The sequence below is a fragment of the Nycticebus coucang genome, chromosome 12 (assembly GCF_027406575.1).
Source record: "Nycticebus coucang isolate mNycCou1 chromosome 12, mNycCou1.pri, whole genome shotgun sequence".
Taxonomy (NCBI): domain Eukaryota; kingdom Metazoa; phylum Chordata; class Mammalia; order Primates; family Lorisidae; genus Nycticebus; species Nycticebus coucang.
Window position 1 is genome coordinate 5213497 of NC_069791.1, and position 20414 is coordinate 5233910.

The window sequence follows — 20414 nt, forward strand, 5'->3', positions numbered from 1 at the left end:
TTTTTATATGTAGAATGGAGCCCACTTTCCTCTTTCACAATCTCTTCTATTATTAAACTGGACAAATTTATAGTAAGGAATGTAGTTACAGCACTTGGAAACACAAAATCATACCTGACTGCAAGAGACCATTTCTGGAAATACTGGCACGTTAGTACTTCTTCCAAGCAAGACAACCAGGGGACATAATTCTTACATTTGGAAAGAGTCTTAGGAGACAATCCCGGCTCCTCTCCTAAGGTACTTCTGAGCCCCACAAGCTCCCACCAAAAGCAGTTTCAGCCGGTGAGAGTGAGAATCCCTTGTGATTCTGATAGTCTTCGTGAGGGAAAGTTCCAACAAGCAGACAATCCACAGGCGTGCCCTTGGCACGCAGCTTTGTTATTAACAACAGCCCTGTATGCCTTCAGCTAATACAACTTTAGTATTTAAATTCTGTGCACAACAATCCTATGTTTATTGTATTTGGTGTCATAACTTCGCTACAACACAACTCGCATTTCAGGTATTTTGAGTACATTTTCTGAAGAGTATTCCCTTTGGAAAGGAAGGATAATGGTTAAGAGAAAAATAAGAACGTTTTATGCAAATAGAGTCACTCCTTCCGTTGCTCCTTACAGTTTGAAGTAGTGACTATCTTCATTGTGTTCCCGGACAACTCTGAAGTGACAGTGATGCCCAGTGCAGGTGGCCATGAGCCATTGTCACACAGAGTCAGGTGAGAGCGATGCCCAGTGCAGGTGGCCATGAGCCATTGTCACACAGAGTCAGGTGAGAGCGATGCCCAGTGCAGGTGGCCAAGAGCCTGTGTCACAGAGTCAGTGAGAGTGATGCCCAGTGATTTGATGAATTTTAGCGTATACTAGAAGGTGAGAGGTGTTAAAGAAAAATAAGAGTATTAGAGTGTTGACAAGGGTGTTAGTAGCTTTAAATATGGAGACTTGTACCCTAAGAATGTGGAATTAAAATGAAAATCTCATGGATAAGAACCATGTTATTTTTCTTTGTGTCCCTCAAAGAACTAATAGGCTGATGACATGGTTGGGAATCAATGTATTTACTTTTTCATTAGCAAGTGCTTATTAAATAATAACTGATTTTCCAGGTACTAAGCTGAATGTTGAAGTAAGGATTCACATAGTTAACATGTTCTCTGCCCTCGTGGTATTTATTGCTGTGAGAAGGATCCAGCAATCACACACACCCAAGCTAGACATCCAAGCTAGAAAGGCTTCCTTGAAGAAGGGCTATTGTAGTTGAATTAATTTTGGAAAATGAAGGCGAGAAAACAACACATTCAAAGGATAAGTTGTAGTACACTTATAGACTAGGGAGGGTATCATGGAATACTGTGAAAAACGAGAGATGAACCCTGGCTGCACCTTGCAGAACAGATCACAAATTTCCATGTTTTAAATGGGAATGGAGAGAAACCGAAGTGATTGAATTTACCTATTGAAAGGACGACCTAGATGCAGGTAAATAACGAGTTTGAAGGAGATAAGATAGGATAACACATGAGTCAGAGAGGCTATTGAGGCAGCATAAGGTGCAAGGAATTTTGGGTTGCTGCGTTGGCAGCTGTGCTGGACAGAAATATATGTATTCTTGAGATTTGTGGAAGGCAAAATGGACAGGACTTGTTGATCAACTGTGAGGCTAAGTGGAACAAGAATGACTCTTACTCACAAAATACTTCCATTTTTAGTGACTTCATTTAAAAGGAGATGTGAGGTTTCAGACCTATTGATTTCAAAGTGTTTTTGAGACATCAGAAACGAATGTTTAGAAGTTGACACTCTCCTCAGTCCATTTTGTGCTGTTAAAATAGAATTCCTGAGACTGGGCTATTTACTTTGGGGGGCTTGAAAGTATGTGGTTAAGGTGCCAGCAGGTTCAGTGGAGAATTCCATTCTCCTCTTCCAAGATGGGGCCTTGGGTGCTGCACTCTCTGGGGATCCTTATGCAGCAGAAGGTGGAAGGGCCAAGAAACAAAAGGGGGCAAACTTATGTTTTATAATGGTGTTAATCCCACCCATGAGGGAGCCCTTTGGCCAGTAACCCTCCAAAGCTCACACCTCTCAACACTACCACATTGTAACCCCATTTCAATACGAGTTTTGGAGGAGACACATTCAAACCATAGGAGTTACCTTTGTGCATCTAGAACTCAAAAGTGTATTATAGCTTAGAAAACATGTTTGTGATGTTCATTTCAGAAACTGATAAAATGTAATAAATATAATGTCATAAATATAATAAATGTAAACTGTAATAAAAATAATAGTAGTTTTACTTCTGATATTCTTATTTAAGAGATAGTAAAATAGTACCTTGAAGAGAATGACCAAGGGCTTTATCTCTTTTATCCTGGGGAAGTGTTTATCCCAGGCACAAGCTCCCCACATGGCCTGTGGAATATTGGTGCTAATAGCTTCATGCTCTGCACATATGTGGTGTGCTGTGGGTTTTGATAATATCCAATTGCAGAATCAAGCCAGACAACTGTAATTTGAACTCAAAGTCGGTCTTTATTGACACATCTCAGGCTGTGAACAGAGGACTGATCTTTTTTCTTTAAGCCACAAATACATGAATAAATGTCCTTGATGATATGTTCAATATATATTCATATTTGAAAACCAAATATATATAGGTGTTTAGTTTTTAACATTTTACTAGAATTTTGAATGGTACATATCCCATAAGGGCCAGCACTGCACTGCAGGCAGACCACGCATACAACCCTGTTTCAGTGTTTTTATTTTTTTTCCCACAGTTACATACCTATTTTTGTCCTAAGCAACCTCAAACTCTGGCTTGCCTCAGCCTCCCAAGTAGTTGGGACTACAGGTGTCTGCCATAATGCCCGGCTATTATTTTTAGAGACAAAGTCTAGTTCTGGCTCAGGCTGGTCTTGAACCGGGGAGCTCAGGCAATCCACCCACCTCGGCCTCCCAAGTGTTGGAATTACAGGCATGAGCCACCATGCCTGGCTGATTTTTAAATTTCTAAAATTTATTGTTTTTTCCCCCATTTTTCTTGGAATATAAAAACCCTTTCCATTCTATGCTGTTAATATTTAAATATTGGAAATTTATTTTCTATTATGTGTTAATTTTTATTTCTTTCATTTGGTTTAAATTTTTAGTACAACTAGGGTTGGTGGATGTAGCAAACAATTAATCAACGAAAAACAGAGAAATACAAAGAAAGTGGCAGGAAGAGAGAGAAGTTTCCCATCATATATTTTTTCTGGCAGCCCTACATCAACTAAAATTTTAGATTAGTTCTTGCTTTTCATAAATATATAAATCATTCTTCCTTATTTTCTTCTCTTTATACTTTCTGAATATCCTCTTTTTTATTATATCGTAACTGTGTATATTACTGCATTTATGGGAACAACATGCTGATTTTATATATAATTTGGAATGTGTACATCAAACTGGTTAACATAGCCTTCACCTCACTTATTTAATTGTTGTGGTAAGACATTTATACCCTACTCTTAATATATTTGACAGGTACCCTTGCAAAATGCACAATAGATGGGGTCCCACCGATTAACCGCCCTCCACATGGTCCCCCCATCCCCTCACCCTCTTCTTTGCTCGTTCTTTCTAGGTTATAATTGTGTTTTATCATTCGTATGAAAGTGTGGGTGATTAATTATTGGTTTCATAATAGTACTGAGTACAGTGGATATTTTTTCTTCCATTCTTGAGATACTTTACTAAGAAGAATATTATCTGGCTCCATACATGTAAACATAAAATAAATCTCCTTTTTTCTTTAATGGTGCATAGCATTACATATATATATTATATATATAATTAATCCATTCATGGGTCGATGGGCACTTGGGTTGCTATCATGACTTGGCAATTATGAATTGGGCTGCAATAAACATTCCTGTGCAAATGTCTTTGTCATAAAGTGATTTTTGGTCATCTGGATATAGACCCAGTAGAGGAATAGTAGGTCTACTTTTAGTTCTGTAAGTGTTCTCCAAACTTCTTTCCAGAAGGGGCCTATTATTGTGCATTCGCAATGGCAGTATGGAAGTGTTCCCTTCTCTCCACATGTACACCAACATCTGTAGTTTTGTGGGCTCATCTTACTGGAGTTAGATGATATCTCAAAGGTTTTGATTTGCATTTCTCTGATGATTAAAGATGATGAGCATTTTTTTCATGTGTTTGTAGGCCATGCACCTGTTTTCTTAAGAGAAGCGTCTGTTCAAGTCTCTCGCCCACAACGAAATGGGATCACTTTTTCTTTTCTTATTAATTTGTTTGAGTTCTCTGGATTCTAGTTATCAAACCTTTGTCAGAAACATAACCTGCAAATACCTTATCCCATTCTGAGGGCTGTCTGATTGTTTTACTAACTGTGTTCTTGGCTATGCAGAAGCTTTTTAGTTTGATCAGATCCCAGTAATATATTTTTGGTGTTGCTTCAATTGCCTGGGGGGTCCTCTTCATAAAAAATTCTCCCAGGCCAATTTCTTCAAGCATTTTCCCTGCACTTTCCTCTAGTATTTTTATAGTTTCATGTCTTTTATCCAGTGAGAATCACTTTTTGTTAATGGCGAATGGTGAGGGTCCAGTTTCAGTCTTCATTAAGTTGCCAGCCACCTAGCACCATTTGGTAAATAGTGAATCTTTCCCTCAATTTATGTTTTTGATAGGCTTATCAAAGATCAAATGATGATAAGTGGCTGGATTCATATCTTGGTTCTCTATTTTGTTCCATACTTCTACCTCTCTATTTTTGTGCCAGTACCAAGCTATTTTGATCACTATAGATTTATAGCATAGCCTGAAGTCTGGTAGCGTGATTCCTCCTGCTTCGTTTTTATTTTTGAGTAATGTCTTGGCTAGTTGAGGTATTTCTGATTCCATATAAAACTAAGTACTATTTTTTCCAGATCTTTAAAGTATGACAGTGGTGCTTTAATAAGGATTACATTAAATTTGTACATTACTTTGAGAAGTATGGACATTTTAACAAGGTTGATTCTTCACAGCCATGAGCATGGTATGTTTTTCCATTTGTTAACATCTTCAGCTATTTCCTTTCTCTGAGTTTCATAGTTCTCTTTGTATAGATCTTTCACATCTTTTGTTAGGTAAATTGCTAAATATTTTACCTTCTTTGACACTACTGTAAAAGTCCTTGAATATTTTTTTCAGCTTGACTATTGTTGGCATATGTAAATGCTACTGATTTATAAATATTGATTTTGTATTCTGAGATGCTGCTGTATTTCTTGATCACTTCTAAGAGTTTTGTAGTTGAGTCCCTGGGGTTTTCTAGGTATAAGATCATATCATCTGCGAAGAGTGAGAGTTTTATCTCCTCTGACCCCATTTGGATACCCTTGATTTCCTTCTCTTGCCTGATTGGGATGGCTATGGCTTCCAATTACTATGTTGAAAAGCAGTGGAGACAGTGGGCATCCTTGTCTAATTCCAAGTCTGAGTGAAAATGTTTTCAATTTTGTTTCATTCAATATGATATTGGCTGTGGGTTTGCTGTACATGACCTGTATCAGTTTAAGAAATGTCCCAGCTAAGCCTGTTTTCTTAATTGTTCTGATCCTAAAAGGATGCCGGATATTATCAACAGCTTTTTCTGTATCAATTGAAAGAATCATATGGTCTTTGTTTTTTTATTTTGTTTATATGATGTATTCTATTTATAGATTTTCATATGTTGAACCAACCTTGTAACCCTGGGATAAAACCAACTTGGTCATGGTGTAAGATTTTTTTTCATGTATTCTTGAGTTCCGTTTGCTAGGATCTTATTGAATATTTTTGCATCAATGTTCATTAATGATATTGGTCTATAATTTTCTTTTTTTGTTGGATCTTTTCCTGGTTTGGGGGTCACGGTGATATTTGCTTCATAGAATGTGTTGGAAAGTATTCCTTCTTTTTGTGTGTTGTGGAAAAGGTTTTGTAATAGTTCCTCTTTAAAGGTTTCGTAGAATTCTGATGTGAAGCCATCTGGTCCTGGACTTTTCTTTTTTGGGATATATCATAAGTTAATGTTATTTCAGTGCTTGATATAGGTTTATTCAACATTTTGAATTCTTTCTGACTGAGTCTAAGAAGGTGGCGTGCTTCCAGGCATTTGTACATTTCCTCCAGATTTTCATATTTTTGAGAATAGAGTTTTTTTGTAGTAATCATTAAGGATTTTTTTGAATTTCTGAGGTGTCTGTTATTTCTCCTTTATCATTTATGATTTGATGATATTAGGGATTTTACTTTTCTGCTTGATATTAGGGATTTTACTTTTCTGCTTCTGGTTAGGTTAGCCAAAGGTTTATCACATTTGTTAATCTTTTCAAAAAAAGCAACTTTTTGATTTGTTGATCTGAATGATTCTTTTGTTTTCAATTTCATTTAATTCTTCTCTAATTTTGGTTATTTCTTTTCTTCTGCTGGGTTTGGGGTTGGAATGGTCCTTCTTTTCCAGTGCTTGAGATGACCCATTAAGTTCTTGACTTCCTCTCTATTCTCTTGAAGAAGGCTTGCGACAATATAAATTTCTCTCTTAGGACTGCCTTTGCAGTATCGGACAGGTTTTGATAATTCACGTCTTCATTGTAATTTTGTTCCAAAAATTTGGCGATTTTCTTCTTAATCTCATCTTTGACCCAGCTATCATTTAGCATAAGTTAGTTAGTTTCCATGATTTTGTTTGAGTATGAATATTCCTGTTGTTGTTGAGTTCAACTTTTATTCCATGGTGGTGTGAGAAAATACAAGGAATAATTTCCTTTCTTTTAAATTTGCTGAAGTTAGAGTTATGATCTAAGATATGATCAATTTTGGAGGATGTTCTATGGGCTAATGAGAAGAATGTGTATTTACTTTTGATAGGATGAAATGTTCTGTAGAGGCCTGTTAAATCCACTTGTTGTATGGTCAAGTTTAAGTCCAATATTTCTTTGTTTAATTTTTTTCTTGGAGGATCTATCCAATACTGCCAAAGGGGTGTTAAAATCTCCAACTATTATAGTGAATGAAGATATCAAATTGATCATATGTTAGGGGTTCCTTTATAAATTGAGGAGCATTCTGATATGGCCCATAAATGTTAATAACTGACATCTTTTCATGTTGAGTGTTTCCATTGACAAATATGAAGTGACCATCTTTGTCTTTCCTTACATTTTTTGGTTTAAAGCCTATTGTATCTGCAAATAAAATTGCAACATGTGCTTTTTTCTGATTTCCATTTACCTGAGTTATAGATATCCATCCCTTCACCCTCAGTCTATTTTTATTCTTTAAGGTAAGATAGATTCTTGTATTCAACAGATACATGGCTTGAGCTTTTGTATCTAGTCAGCCAATCTGTGCCTCTTTAGGGGACAATTTAAGCCATTCACATTAATTGAGAGTATTGATAAGCATGGAGTGTTTTGGTTGTCATGTATTTCAAGTGACCAGTGGATATTTTTAATCCTTTCACCATTGTGGATGTTAGGTTTTGTTCAAAGCTTTCTGGTTGAGTTACTTTGGTGGTAGACCATTAAGCTGATCGTTATGGAGGATGGGTCTGAGAATATCCTTGATAGCTGGTTTAGTTATGGCAAATTTCTTCAATGCATGTAAGTCAGTATTTGATTTCTCCATCACAAATGAAACTCAGTTTAGCTGGATACAGGATCCTGGGCTGACAATTGTTTTGTTCTAGGAGATTGAATGTTGATGACCATCCTCTTCTGGATAGTTTCAGCTGAGAGATCTGTAGTCATTCTAATATTCTTTCCCTTGTAGGTTATACTTTTCATGCATCTGGCTGCTTGCAGAATTTTCTCCTTCATATTAACTTTGGCAAAGTTAATTACAATGTGTCTAGGAGATGTTTACTTGGACTGAATCATGTGGGGTTCTGAAACTGTCTGCTAACAGAATTTCTGTATCTCTTGCCATGCTTGGGAAATTCTCCTCCATTGTACCTTGGAGTCTTTGCCTTTAGGATTATCCTCTTCTCCTTCAGGAATTCCTATAAGATGAATGTTTGCGCTTTTGGAGTGGTCCCACAATTCACTCAGGGAATGATCTGTTTTTGCTGTCTAATTCTCTTCCTCTTTGAGCATTTAGGAGTGTTCAAAAGCCTTGTCTTCAACTTCAGAGATCCTTTCTTCTGCCTGCTCCACTCTATTGCTGAGGGATTCTACTGTATTATGAAGCTCTTCAAATACCTTTCTCCTTTCTTTAAGGTCTGCAATTTCTTTTCGCATTATTTTCAGCTCCTTGGAGATTTTGTCTTTGAATTCATTGATTTCTTGAGACTCCTTTTGAACTCCTTGAACTACTTCTTGAATTTCTAATTCCAACTTTACTTCCATTCTATTAATCTTATTTGCCATCCATATTCTGAATTCTATTTTTGACATTTCAGAAATTTGTTTATGAATGGCATCTTCTGTTGTATCTCCTTTGTCCTTCCTTGGGGAGTTGATCTACTCTGATTATTCATGTTGCCAGAATTTTTCCACTAGTTCTGCCCCATGATTATTTTTCAGTTTGGCTAATGAAGCTGGTAAGGTGAAATTGGATTGAGGGCTCCAGGATTTGTAGTTGACCAGTCCTTTACCAAAGAGCTGGAACTGGTGACTGTGGTTTTTCCTCTACAGCTTCACAAATGTCCCTTTCAGTCCCACAGCCTGAGACTTTTGGGACCTGATTAGTGTGATGGGGCTAGGTGACTCTGTCTTCTATTCAGCCAGCCTCTATCCAATCCTAGCAAATTGGTGACTTTGGGCTGAAATCTCAGCTGGGGAGAGGTATGAGCAACTAAGACCCCCTGCTCCCCACCAGGGACAACTAGAAAAGGAGAATCAGTCCCTACCACTACAACACCACCATGGCTCAAGCTTAGAGGGTCCCTGGGTGGCCAGCCCAGGTCAAAAGTTCCCAACCAACTGTGCCAGGCAGCACAATCACTGCTCGATTGGGAGAGTTCAAAAGGTCTCCAGCAACAAGACTGCAGGGGTCCACTGGCAGCTCTAGTGTGACTTGCTCCAGTGCTCAGTGGAGTCAGAATGGACTGCCCAGCAAAAGAGTTAGTCCCAGGGTGTTGGACCCTCCTTCCTCACCTTGTACCTCAGCCACTCCCAGTCACTGGAAACCCTGTGGAGCTATGGCCCAGTTCCCTCCAATGTGTAAGTGCACCAGGGATTTTCATCTGTCTGAGTCAAAGGGGAGTCTAATGCCTCCATGGCTGGGCTGCCTATAGGCAGGAGAAGCTCAAGCCTGATTTCCTCCGGTGCTCATTGGAAACAGGGGAGTATTCCTCCTGAGTCTGTTCTGAGCCAGGGGTTACTATTGCAGCATGTGATTCTCTCCCTTAGAGACTGCACCTCTGCCCTGGCTACACTTCTCCTCTGGAACCCCTGTGGGGTGAGGTCTGGCTCCCTCTGGTGGTCCACAGAATTGGGAAGGTATCTCTCCCAAATTTGACCCTGACAGGAGGTCACAGCAGACATGCTGCTGTGGGTTGGAAGTTCCACCCCTGCAGTTGGAGGTGGCCCTGTTTGTCGGGGGGTGCTGCCATGGGTCAGTAGTGCAGCCACCATTGGTGGGATATGTGGCCACTGAGGGAGGGAGGTGTGGCAGCAACAGATTGAAGGTGCCACTGCGAGGGTCCTGTGGTACACAATTTTGCAGCACAGGGCCAGTCCCCCTCCCCTGTGACTCCCTGCTTCTACTAGAGTCACAGTTTCAGCACAGTTGCACCACAGCCATGACATGTTCAGCCCTAGCAAGGAACCTCCAGATACTCTGGATTCCGTAGGGGGCAGGCTTCCATACCACAAGTGGGGGGGTGGGGGGGGGTGGGAGGGGGGTGGACTGAGAGTTCAGGAAGGCAGGCAAAATATTGGTTCATTTTATTCTGGGGAAGAGACTGCCCCAGCTTGCAGTGGTGTCTCTCTGGAGAAATAGTCCTGGCCTTCAGGCACTCTCTCCTGTGGGGTGAAACAAGAGGTGTTCTGTTCACTGCTAACTTGTAGAGAGCACACAGCGAGCCACTCTCTTGGTGGAGGGAATGGATTCTCATCTTCTTTGGGATAGGCTTTGTACCTGAAATTTGCTTCCTTGGAGTCCCAGCTTGCCTTAGCATGGATGATGTGAACTTGTCAATCTTCTCTCTCAGCTCAGCTTCCAAACTTCAGCTTTATTGGGTTCATTCTGGCCATTATCCCTCCCTCTGGATGGGAGCTTCTGTTGAAAGCTGGCTCCAGTCAGCCATCTTACCTCCTTCTCAATATCCTCTACTTTTAACGTTTGTTTCAATAATCTGTAGCAATACCTCTTTTCTCTACTCAGACTAACACGTATTTTGGTCATTATCTTTGTTCACTTCATGATATTTTTTGCTATTTTTTACTTATTTGGGGCAGCAGTTTTTTTCTCTTCATCTAATTTTAGCCTGTCTTAACTTGTTCCTTTTTATCCAGTCTCCATGAAACTGTATTCTGAATTCTGGTTATTACTTCTTTATTTATTCCTTTTGAGCCAAACACCTGTTTTTTATAATGCTCTTTTGTTTTATTGCTATAAATATTTAGGTATTCCTTTATCCCTGAGTCTTCAGAATAATACTTTCTTCCCCCTGTGCTTCAGATTATTTTTGTAGGTTATTGTTACCTTTTATGTAGCAATACATTCTGAAACAAGGTCTATTACCCACACATGGTAAATTTATAGGTAAGTACAGGATGTAAATTATTTTTGCCACTCCTAATTGTCCATATGAATAATGCATATTTGTTCATGTAGATCAAAATTTGGAAGACAACTTTACTTCTGATGTTTTTCAATTATTTATCATATGCAAATTGAAGTGAAATATTCTCTTTCCATAACTGTTAGACTTTTTGAGGGTGACACAATTATAGTCTGCAGTTCTTTTACACTTAAAATCTATACTACTCACCATGCTTGAGTGATACTCCTGAATATTTACTGGTTTGTAGAAATATATTAGTCCATTATAAATTCCAGAAAAATTGTAGCACCAATTACAATACAATATTGCATTACAAAACCATATTTGCAGAACAACATTGCATTATTGGAGGTAATATTCTAATGTATATAAAATAACAGAGCTGAGAGGTTATAAGATACAGATAAGTCAGAAAATTTTTCATTATGCCATAAATAAGGGTCTCATGGTTTTATTTTTACACTTGATCTTAGCCAAAGATTCATGGTTTTATTTTTACACATTTTTAATTTTAACTATTTGAAAAATTATTAGTTTTTTATCAAACATACGAAATATCATTTTTATAAAATTCTTTCTGTAGTTAAATATTAAATTTATAAACATGGTTCTGTACATTACCTTGCAAAGTAGATATTAATTTTTCTATCCATTTGCTTATAAAGGTGAGCTTTTTAGAATTCATGAAATATTTGGAAAATATGGGAAAGACAGTTTCCAACATTTATTTTTATATTTTGAACTCTTTATTTGCTTTATTTAACATACTTTAAAGGAAACTATATTTTTAATTTCTATGTCCCTTTTTGCTGGAATGAAAATGTAAATAACATAATTCATGTTAACTCAGATTTAATTTAGATGCACACTAACAATAGGTACCTAGGTGTCTATGACCCTCCCTCCACCGATTGGAAACAGGGACAGTTGAGTCAGGTAGAAGTTAAGTTGTCTATCTGAAGGTGAATTTGGATGCACAAAAGGGATGTACACATTAGTGAGTTAGCATGCCAAAGCCACTGAGGGCAGGAACTATGCCCAAAGTGGCTGTATCAACAAGTATTTGTTTGATGCCTAAAAAGTCTGATCAAATGATAGCAGGAGGTAAGAAAGATGGAACGTAAGAATGAAAAATAGAGGCTTTTTTTTTTTTTGTGGTTTTTGGCCGGGGCTGCGTTTGAACCCACCACCTCCGGCATATGGGACCAGCACCCTACTCCTTGAGCCACAGGCACCGCCCGAAAAATAGAGGCTTTTTGTGTGGCAAAGCTTTTTGTCTTCTGGATATGGGTAAGCTGGATTCATTCTAAATGTAGTTAGATGTGGGATTGCTGAGGACATAGTTTTAATAAACATAAACAGAAAGGAATTAGCTGGCCATCTTGCAATAAACAGTAGGCAGAGAGCTGCCTTAATTGCGAGAAGTTAGACATAACTTCTCATCAGTAGGTTTCAAGAAAACTTTAAGAACTGCAAGCTCAATCTGTTTGGACTTTAAAGTCAGGAAGAAGGGTTTTACCCAAAGCTTGTGTAGTTGAAAAGGTTCAACAGAGGGTAAATTTTTCTCCAGAAGGCAAATTTGGCCATGGGGGAAACTCTCATATGGTTGGAGACAGAGTCAAGTCCCGGGGCTTATTTGGCTCAGATACTTATTGCACTTTAAATCTGAAATAGCCAAATCTCTGAACACCTGCTGCATATTTAATGGGACCCTTATGATTGCAGAATGTCTTTAAAGTAGGATTTTTTAAATTAATATGATGGAATGTAGATGGATTTCTCTTCAGATATTAGATTAATTTTTTTTCTTTTAAGACTTCTAATTATTCTTTTGAGAATCTTTGAATTCTTGGTAATATTTTAAAGTAGCTGCTTAAATTTTGATTTTTATACATTTTAACTATGAACAACCCCATTATAGAAAACACTATAATATAAACATATTAATGGAGTCTGCAAAGATATTATTAACAAGTAGACATTTTAATTGGTTGCAATTATTTCAGGCACATAAGTTTTAAACAAATTTGTCTATATAAAACTAATTTCTTTTTCATTGAGAACATTCTTTAGAAATGCTGCACTTAGATGATTTTCATCTACATGTTTAGGAAATTATTTTAATAATGATGGGTAAGTATAGGGTGAAAGGAAATACAAAATGTGTTTTTGCAAAGCAAGGGGATGAATAAAGTTCACTGTTTTATTTGTATGTCTTTTATTCAAATCAAATTCTTTGTACAAGTGTTAGACATTGCATGTCTTTCCTAATCATTAATTATGAACAGGATTTTTTATGGATGGCTGTTTAATATTAATTAATGAAAGGTAAAGGAATTCTTGTTTAAATTTTGAAAAGTTTCCAAAAAATAAACGTATTTCTCCTGGTACTTACCATTATTTGAACAAATAAAAAACAAACCACAAACCTAATTTTATCCAGAGATTTCAACTTTGACTCCCTTCAGAATTATTTTTTAACTAAATCAGCTGATTATAATTTTTCATTGTGTCTAATTTTCCCTACACGGACTCTTGTAGGGGGATCAAAATAGCTAGATACATGGGTACAAGGTGGAAATAAAAAATGTGTTACTGGATATATGATTAAAACTGACAACAATGATCCAAGTTTCATTTCATATGAGGTACAATAATATGTTACCTTATGGATTATATAAACTCAGATTTTTAATATATAGGGTTATGTTTGGGGAATGCAGTTTAGATGATGGCACATTTGACATCATAAAAATCACTCTTGTGATGTACATGAGAGCTTAGAACCACTAAATATGGCATGTTTAATAGGCATTATGATTTTATTTTACATTTACCTACCAGAAACAGAACAAAAAATTTACTATATGCATGTGGAGATAGAAAGCTTTTCAAATTACTATTTAAAAATACTGTAAAATTCTAGTAATCAAATTTTATGAAACATTTAACATATTGATTTTTTTTCCCCATTAGAAACATGTTTCTGGGGCTGGGTGTGGTGGCACATGCCTGTAGTCCCAGCTACTAAGGAGGCTGAAGCAGGAGGATCTTTTTGGTTCAGGAGTTTGAGGTTGCTGTGAGCTGTGATGATCACTGCCCTTCAACCCCAGGCAACAGAGTGAGACTCTGTCTCAAAAATCAAACACAAAAACAAAACACTTGCTTCTATGGAAGTGTCCCTTTCTTCCTGGGACCTCCCTTTTTCCCTCTCAAAAAACTATCAACCTTTTGGTCCCATAGCTATTATGCTTGGATTTTCTCTTTCCTTTTTTTCTGTGGTTAAGGTTCTTTGGGCCACACATGTGGGCTACCAAGAATGCCATCTCTTGCTCGGTCCTAACAGGTAAGTTCCTGCTTCCCACGACCCACCTGATACTATACAGTGTTCAGATGGTTTTCACTTCTGTTTCAAGGGTAGGAATTCATAATAGCATTGACAACATTTTCATGTTCAAATATGGCTTTATTATGAACTGGCTTTGGTTTAATAAAACTAAAATGGTCATGAAATGTATTTGGGAAATAAAGTATGTTGCCATTTTTGTAGCAAAGTTCTGATTTAAAAATTCAAGGATAAGACATAGGATTTATATTTTTAGTAAGTGTCCCAGTTAATTTGAGTGCAGAGAAACTCCAAAACAGAAAATTAAAACTATGGGGACAAATATACTGAAGACAGATGGCAATTTATAAGAGCAGATAGTTCTATACACTCTCTGTGTCTTCAAAAGCAATTACACATCTAGCACAGAGGTTCCATTTAAACTCATTCTGAGTCTTCAGTGAAAGTGAAATTATACTCGATATTATATTCAATAGGGGAAAATGTGTTAAGTCTAAGATTTTTATTAGATAATCTTAAAAAATATATTTGAAAAATACTACCTTCAGCGACTCCAAACCAATATACTTCATGCTAGACAAAGTAAACATTTTGGTTAGATTCTCCTGTGTATTCTGATACAAGCTACAAAGCTCATACAATACTAGGTGTATCATTTAATAAGAATTTTTAGCTAATTGCAGATGGACCCAGGTAAAATAATAGTTGCTGCTGGAATTGAAATGTAGTGGTCTTTTTAGTACTTCCTGGCTGTCGACTTAACCATGACACTGAAGAATAAAAAATGTATTAATATTTCACCTAACATGTTTAGTAGTTTAGAAAATATGTTCTTAATGAAACCATTCTAGCATTAATTATTATGCCAGATTTTAGAGAAAGCTCTTGGGAGGCATATAGTTAAGTATCAAAGAATTTGCAAAAATTTTTTCTCTTCTGTTTTTTATCTCTGTTCTGAAGACAGGAATAGAGTGGAATTTGGAAATGACAAAGAGTTGAAATAGCATTTCCCTTATATGCTTTGAATATTCTGCAGTATCAGCAAATGTGTGGATTGCCTCTGAGTTGGGACACATGTGGGTTACTTTTAGCTTTGGATTGTGACCTCATAAAATCAATTGTGTCTGGGAGAGCTCTTGATTTTATTGTTAATGATGGTCTTGGAAAAATAGCCATGCAAAGCAAGTTATTCTATACTAGAGTAGACTTTAGATCATGGCCTTCCTGTAATTAAAATAAAGGAAAATAAATGTATTATGAGAAACATTTACTTTCGTGGTGCAAAGTTATTGTTTTATTAGTGTTGACAAGCAAATTAACTCTCAATTATGTATAATGGCAGGCAATAGATTGTTGTAGACCAGAGAACCAAATACACAGTATAGCATCTTCACCAGTGACCACTTCTTTGAAAATAGTTATCACAGTATGAAACTGTTACATGGCTTAAGATAGCTAAAAAATCAAGACTCACACATGATGGAATATCATTAGTTTAAATGGAAGGGGCCTGGTTATTTATGACCATAAATGCAGAAATTCGGTTTATTCTTTGTTCTCACAGATTTTTTATTAAAATTGTAATACGTCTGGAAGAGATGGATTTGGATAGCAAATAATTTTCCTTTCCTAATGATCCTCTGGAGGAAGTTCTAAATAAACAAGAGAAAAGCCAATGAACAACAAGAACAGCAACAAAAAAAGAGAATTAAGGGCCCTAGATCAGTTACAAAATGTACAACCTGATTGACCCTTGGTAATAGAGTATTGAAGATTTTATGTTTTAAACTGGGTAAAGGTGAAAAAAAAATCAACTTTTAGTTTATAACAAATATTTACAAGGTAGGGAGTCTGGATATCTTTGAATAAATATGAGAGCTTGGATATTATGGGAGGAAGCTTATTTATGAAGGGTTTATAGTAGAGAATATTAAATTTTTAAAATTGATATTTTATAACACACAAGGTAATATAATATGATTTGTATAATACATAAATATTATAACTATTTTTATTTTGTTTTAGCAAAAGATTTGAAGATGTAAAAATACCATCATGATTTTAGCTTCATGAAACTATAAATGTACAACCCGATTGACCCTTGCTAATAGAGTATTGAAGATTTAATGTTTTGTGGAGATGATTTTGGTAAAATGCTAGGTATTAAATTGTTCATGCAGAGCAAATCAGTGGTGTTAAGAATGGTTATTCTTTGAAACAATATAATCATGTAAGCTTCCTGTCTAAGATTCTGCTAACATATATTTGAATACCTTAATATGCCACAAAAGACTCTTCATTGGACTGTAATTGTCATGAATTCAAAGATCTCATCCCATCCCTCAACACATTAGAGCAGCAGACACAAAAACACATTTACACATTAGAATAACCTATGGAGATGTAATAAAATTTCCAAGGCTCTATCTTTGTCCTGTCAATGAAATCAAAATCTCTGGCAGTGGAACTAATGTATTTTCTTCCTTTTTATTATAAGCTAATAACAGATAGTGAAAATCTTACCAAAAATCTCCAAGTTTCAGAAACTCTACCCTTGTAATCAGCACACAGACCAAAAGAAAGAATGTCGTTAGTCTCATTCTAGAAACTCTGCCACACATCCCATTCAAATCACAACCCATTATTATTATTTTTTTATTGTTGGTGATTCATTGAGGGCACAAACAACCAGTTTACACTGATTGCATTTGTTAGGTAAAGTTCCTCTGATAATTGTATCTCACCCCCAAAAAGTTTGTCACACACTGTGATCCCCTACCCCTCTCCATCCTTCCCTCTCTCTGCTCTCCCCTTCCCCCACCCCCCACCATGTACTAGGTCATTAATTGTCCTCATATCAGAATTGAGTACATAGAATTTTGCTTCTCCATTCTTGTGATGCTTTACTAAGAATAATGTCTTCCACTTCTATCCAGGTCAATACAAAAGATGTAAAGTCTCCATCTTTTTTAATGGCTGAATAGTATTCCATGGTATACATATACCACAGCTTGTTAATCCATTCCTGGGTTGGTGGGCATTTAGGCTATTTCCACATTTTGGCAATTGTAAATTGAGCTGTGATAAACATTTTAGTGCAAGTGTCCTTAAGATAAAAGGATTTTTTTTCCTTCTGTGTAGATGCCCAGTGATGGGATTGCAGGACCAGATGGGAAGACTAGGTTGAGTTCTTTGAGGATTCTCCATAATTTGTTCCAAAAAGGTTATACTAGTTTGCAGTCCCACCAGCAGTGTTCCCTTCTCCCCACATCCATGCCAGCATCTGCAGTTTTGAGATTTTGTGATGTGGACCATTCTCACTGGGGTTAGATGATATCTCAGGGTGGTTTTGATTTGCATTTCTCTAATTGTTAGGGATAATGAGCATTTTTTCATATGTTTATAAGCTATTTGTCTGTCTTCTTTAGAGAAGGCCCTATTCATCTCTCTTGCCCATTTATATAAGGATTGTTGACTCTTTTTCTGTTGATTGAGTTCTCTGTAGATCCTATCAAGCTTTGGTCTGATTCAAAATATGCAAGTATCCTTTCCCATTGTGTAGGTTGTCTATTTGCTTTGGTTGTTGTCTCCTTAGCTGTACAGAAGCTTTTCAGTTTAGAAGAGCTTATTCCCATACTGCAGAAATTATTCCAAAAATTTGAGGAGAAAAGAATATCCCCCAACATGTTCTACGAAGCAAACATCACCATGATGTCAAAACTAGGAAAAGACCCAACTGAAAAAAGAAATTCAGACCAACTTCATGAATGAATATAGATGCAAAAATTCTCAAAACAAAATTCTAGCCAACAGACTATAGCATCTCATCAAAAAAGTCATACATCATGATCAAGTAGGTTTCATCCCAGGGATGCAAGGCAGGTTTAACATATGCAAGTCCATAAACATAATTCACGATATCAATAGACACAAAAAGAAAGACCATATGGTCCTCTCAATAGATGCAGAAAATGCATTCAATAAAATCCAGTACCCTTTTCTAATTAGAACACTGAAGAATATAGGCACAGGTGGCACATTTCTTAAACTGATTGAAGCCATCTACAACTAACCAATAGCTAATATTTTACTGAATGGAGTAAAACTGAAAGCTTTTCCACTTAGAACTGGAACCAGACAAGCTTGTTCTCTGTCACCATTACTATTCAACACGGTACCGGAAGTTCTAGCCAACACAACCCTTTTTCTATTCTCCCCAAATAACCATCATTTGAATACTAATCACTCCTTTGCATTTTTAATAGTTTTATCACTAATGATTGCATCCAGGACACTCTAATTTAATCTTGCACATTTTGAAAGCACTATCATTTCTTTTATGCTCCATTCTTTTTTTAATGATTTATCTATTGAAGAACCAGAGCTATTGGAGACTGAAAAATGGAGATACACTAATTCATTTTTCCTTATTGATTATTTGCTTATTCAGTAGTAAATCTGACATAGGGAAGGCAAGATAAAGGCTTGATTTTGTTTTTTTATTTAGTAGTTTTCAAGATGATGAATTATTTCCCTGTCATCGTCCATCCTCCTTAAACTAATTTTACACGATCACAGATTCTATACTTCTGGTGCCCACTTCTGCTCATTACCTCATGCTGGGTCTACAAATTGGATTGCACTGGTATTTTTTTTTTTTTTTTTTTTGGTATTTGCTGTATGTGACACTATTAAAACTTCTTTTTTTTTTTTATTGTTGGGGATTCATTGAGGGTACAATAAGCCAGTTACACTGATTGCAATTGTTAGGTAAAGTCCCTCTTGCAATCATGTCTTGCCCCCATAAAGTGTGACACACACTAAGGCCCCACCCCCCTCCCTCCATCCCTCTTTCTGCTTCCCCCCCAATAACCTTAATTGTCATTAATTGTCCTCATATCAAGATTGAGTACATAGGATTCATGCTTCTCCATTCTTGTGATGCTTTACTAAGAATAATGTCTTCCACTTCCATCCAGGTTAATACGAAGGATGTAAAGTCTCCATTTTTTTTAATGGCTGAATAGTATTCCATGGTATACAGGCATTTAGGCTCTTTCCACATTTTGGCGATTGTAAATTGAGCTGCAATAAACAGTCTAGTACAAGTGTCCTTATGATAAAAGGATTTCTTTCCTTCTGGGTAGATGCCCAGTAATGGGATTGCAGGATCGAATGGGAGGTCTAGGTTGAGTGCTTTGAGGTTTCTCCATACTTCCTTCCAGAAAGGTTGTACTAGTTTGCAGTCCCACCAGCAGTGTAAAAGTGTTCCCTTCTCTCCACATCCACGCCAGCATCTGCAGTTTTGAGATTTTGTGATGTGGGCCATTCTCACTGGGGTTAGATGATATCTCAGGGATGTTTTGATTTGCATTTCTCTAATGTATAGAGATGATGAACATTTTTTCATGTGTTTGTTAGCCATTCGTCTGTCGTCTTTAGAGAAAGTTCTATTCATGTCTCTTGCCCATTGATATACGGGATTGTTGGCTTTTTTCATGTGGATTAATTTGAGTTCTCTATAGATCCTGGTTATCAAGCTTTTGTCTGATTGAAAATATGCAAATATCCTTTCCCATTGTGTGGGTTGTCTCTTTGCTTTGGTTATTGTCTCCTTAGCTGTACAGAAGCTTTTCAGTTTAATGAAGTCCCATTTGTTTACTTTTGTTGTTGTTGCAATTGCCATGGCAGTCTTCTTCATGAAGTCTTCCCCCAGGCCAATGTCTTCCAGTGTTTTTCCTATGCTTTCACTGAGGATTTTTATTGTTTCATGCCTTAAATTTAAGTCCTTTATCCATCTTGAGTCAATTTTTGTGAGTGGGGAAAGGTATGGGTCCAGTTTCAGTCTTTTACATGTAGACATCCAGTTCTCCCAACACCATTTATTGAATAGGGAGACTTTCCCCCAAGGTAAGTTCTTGTTTGGTTTATTGAAGATTAGGTGGTTGTAAGATGTTAGTTTCATTTCTTGGTGTTCAATTCAATTCCAAGTGTCTATGTCTCTGTTTTTGTGCCAGTACCATGCTGTCTTGAGCACTATGGCTTTGTAGTACAGACTAAAATCTGGTATGCTGATGCCTCCAGCTTTATTTTTATTACTAAGAACTGCCTTAGCTATACGAGGTTTTTTCCAGTTCCATACAAAACGCAGAATCATTTTTTCCAAATCTTGAAAGTACGATGTAGGTACTTTGATAGGAATGGCATTGAATAGGTAGATTGCTTTGGGAAGTATAGACATTTTAACAATGTTGATTCTTCCAATCCATGAGCATGGTATGTTCTTCCATTTGTTAATATCCTCTGC